Below are 4,088 nucleotides of genomic sequence, written 5' to 3' on the forward strand. Positions count from 1 at the left end.
GTCTGGAGAAGAAGATTTTTGAAATATTGATTAATTTTCCCTTTGGGGCCCCGCCCTGGCCCCAGGGGTCGGGGTAGGAATCTCAATTTTACAATTTGAAACCATCTACCTCCAAGGATAATTCTCACCAAGTAAAAATAATTTCCTACAGAAAGTTGTCAAAATATACCCAAAAGTGTTATTTCCCTATATAAACTATAGTAAACTTTACCCCCTCCCCAAGGGAGAACGGATAGCTCGGGGGTCCTGAAATTTACAATTTAAGTAAAGCCCCTGATGATCTTTCTTTCCACGTAGAGAAAATCACTGTAGTACCTCTGAGTCTGGAGAAGAAGATTTTTGAAATATTGGATAATTTTCCCTTTGGGGCCCCGCCCTGGCCCCAGGGGTTGGGGTAGGAATCCCAATTTTACAATTTTGAAGCCTCATCTACCAAGGATGAATCTGACCAAGTTTGAAAAAAATCCATCCACTGGTTCTGAAGAAGAAGTTGAAAATGTAAAAGTTTACGCACGACGCACGACGGACGACGGACGACGACGGATGAAAAGCGATTGGAATATGCTCAGGTGACCTAAAAATATTGTATAAGAATTCAAATACATGTATATATATAATATACTTTAAATTGTATAGACCAAATAACATATACATTGCTCAAAGAATTTGAGCTGTGAACACTACCAGTACAATGTCACACACACACTTTATACATAAAATATATACCAGGTAATTATCATATGTACACACTTGTGTTATTATAGTATGTTCATTACAAACCTGTAAAAAACATGTTTCTATTATAAACAACAAAAATTGCTACATCTTCATGACCAAAATGTTGTTCTTAGGCAATCTAAACTGTTATATCATGTAAATGTATTTGATGATGGGTCATGTCCGATAAAAGCTGAAACTGGTCACATCAATAAAATATCTATATAACATAAAAACCTGTTCATTACATTTGGTCAATACTCTGTGGGTCTGTTTGTTATTTGTTTCTGTAAGTTATTATCAATCATACAGGGTTCCAACACTTACTCGATGTCTGAGACATCCGATATCCCATTTTCATCTGTACATGTTAACGTTCCTTTAGAAAACACCTGAGGGGCAGGAGTAGAACTGGAGGGTCCTTCATGACGAGGGAGTCTGGGAGCTTGCTGTCTTGAGGAAACATTCAAGCTAGTACTGTGCAATTCCCTTGTGGCTGATGCATACCTATATAAATAGATGAATATTCTCCAGTCCGGTGGGGGTGGTGTTTATCTCCCATCTGGGGAATCATCACAGACTACGACGGACTTTGTTTCCACCATTTATTTAAAACAACAGCAACCGTAGCACAAACAAGACGTAACGTAGAAAACACCCTACAATGACACAATAACACACGTATAAGAGACTGACTCAATGTTTCACTGAAATATTACATTATACACCATACAATGTATTTATAAAGTATAAAACCTATCAAACTCATATTTATTAGCTGTAATTATACGGTAATTAATACTATACAATTTAGCTCCGTCACATATTCCATTATTATAGTGGCATTACTTGTAAAACTATGTGGCTCTATGGCCTATTTAATTGACTAATTAAATAATATCAATAATATACAATATCTGAAATACATTTTATCATTAATTACATTACATTAATTAAACGTGAACTTACTCTTATCATTCCGACAGGGGCTAGCTCCGTGCTTGTACACTACACAGGTCTACTAGAATTCCATTTCACACCTGGACCAAAATATAAGTGGTCCTTTACTATGGGGGTCATAATACTCATTTAGACGGCTATAGCTAGTTAACATAATGTTTAATAGGTATTTAAGTTAATTACTTAAAATAGAATGGTCTCTAACATAGCCAATACTTTCCCAATATTCATTATACAGGTTGACCAATGCTAACAATGGCAGGTAGAAGTAATTGGCTCAATAAAGCTTATTTTGAGATATATTATTATAAAACATATGCAACACCCCAATTCATACCTGGTTCTTTTCTAAATCCTGGTATCAAAATGTTACTCCGTGCATGGCTGCCAGTTTCTTGCACACAGAGGTAGAAAGCATGCAGGTGAGGGATACAGTTGAGGTTGCAGTCACATGACCAACAGGTACTTTACATAGGTCACAGGACAGGGGCACAGGTCACAGGACAGGTAAACATACACAAAAGCACATGGGACTGTTGACATCTGAACACATGGACAATGTTACATACATGACAGTACCATACACCACTATTCCATACAACCCATGACATAATTACTTTAAACATTACTGTCACACTTGATATACTATACACATATTATGGACATTACCTAATGGTGGGAGTTATGTATTTTGTATGTATTTCTGTAAAAAACATGGTAGTTAAAACTGTGAAACACCAGACAGGCTGTCTCCGCCACAATTGATTGTCTTACAATGCATTTATTTCCAGGTGCACATACATGTACACAAATTATTGCAGTTAGTCTTCACTTCATGATCATCTAGAAATAATCAACTACATTAGGAATCAACATTTACTCCCTGTCGTAGGCATTGTATATCCCATGTGCTGCTGTACATGCTTTAGCTTTACTGTGGCATTACATTATATAATGAGCAATAGAATATTGAATTGTATATATGCAGGTTCATGTAACTATTAGAAGGTCCACCATCAGGAAAAAATCTGGAAGTGAGCTTCTTCACCTGGTCTATAAGATGAGATGTTCGCACACACTGATGCTGATTTTTCCCCAACATTATCTCCACCCACTCCACTAATAATTCAAACATGTAAAAATATCTCTTGTACATGTTCTTCATGATGTAATTGCTTTATATTGACCTATGAGACGGATGGCTCTCGGAAATAAAATAAAAAAAATGAACTGAAACTTATATTTACACACTGTGCCATCATTTCAATATTATAAAAGTATGACATTTGAAAGAAATTTGCTTATAAATAAATATTTCAATATCATACAAAAAATCATACAATTTTCTGGGCCCGGAAATAATTAGCATCTATATTTATTACGCTGTGTTCGTATGGTAACACATGCAACACTCTAAATAGTTAAACTCAACGATACCGGCTCTGTATAACAAAATCATAACAATTATCCCTCCGAGGGCCCAATTGGAAATCAAACTAACCAGTCGACATCCCATACTAAGTGGATCAACTTTTGTGCGCAAATAAACTACTTCTGTCTGATAAATGACCGTTCAAATAACAAATTAAATGCATTCGTGTGCCAAAGACAAACAAACAAGGTATAAGTAGCAAGTAAAACAACAATAGCTCGATATCATGTCAACTTTATTTCCAACTTACCAGCAATCGAGAATGATACGAGCTGCATCCGGATTACTAGGGCAGTTATTGTCTTCCTTGAATGCCTCCCACCTGTCGTACTGTGTCCCTAACGTAATCCTAGGGTTTTCCTTGGACCATTTGGCATGTCTTTGCTTTGTTGCCGACACGCTGAAACTTCCCGCGGAAGCCATTGTTGTTTACAGTGAAATGGCGTAATATGCGCATGCGCTACTCCATATGACGTAGACATAATCAATGGAATCCCCAAACAAAACGTTGGTCAGACAGGTAGAAATTCCGATTATCATTTTAAAATTATACAGGTTTATGAATATATTTCAGCGAAATCCGACCGTCACTTTCCATAAGGAGTCTCACTTGGTATGTTTATTGAAGTATTTGAAAAAAAAGACAAAAAAACATGTTACTTTACCGTGATGCCCCTTTAAAGGTCAAGGTCACTGTTGTAAAAAAAAAATAGTATGGAAGTAATATGGCTTGAGTTTTTGCTGAACTTTGTTTTCATTTACCTCGCAAGGTATTTTCATTTACTACGCTAGGTTTTTGTAAAGCCTTAATTGTTTTGTGAAACTGGTAAGAGTTTAAAGTGAAATCATGATCTTTTTGGGAAATTGAGTAATACAAGTCTTTTGATGACCCATACATTCAACTATGTATGTAATTTACGAAAACTCTCATAACAGAGTATTAATTACAGTGTTTTCTATGCATGCCAGGTTTCTATAA

The 4,088-nt window shown here is 36.0% G+C and overlaps 1 long non-coding RNA gene across 1 annotated transcript; it reads right to left on the reverse strand.

The window, feature by feature from the left end:
* Positions 1 to 1,258: 1,258 nt before the first annotated feature.
* LOC110451975 lies at positions 1,259 to 3,777 on the reverse strand. The gene is made up of 3 exons (XR_002463122.1): positions 3,360 to 3,777; positions 1,687 to 1,757; positions 1,259 to 1,376 (listed from the first exon to the last, which is right to left on the reverse strand). It is a non-coding gene; the product is annotated as an uncharacterized LOC110451975 (long non-coding RNA).
* Between the last annotated feature and the right edge of the window lie 311 nt (positions 3,778 to 4,088).

The sequence above is a fragment of the Mizuhopecten yessoensis genome, unplaced genomic scaffold (genome assembly GCF_002113885.1).
Source record: "Mizuhopecten yessoensis strain PY_sf001 unplaced genomic scaffold, ASM211388v2 scaffold6353, whole genome shotgun sequence".
NCBI classification, from domain to species: domain Eukaryota; kingdom Metazoa; phylum Mollusca; class Bivalvia; order Pectinida; family Pectinidae; genus Mizuhopecten; species Mizuhopecten yessoensis.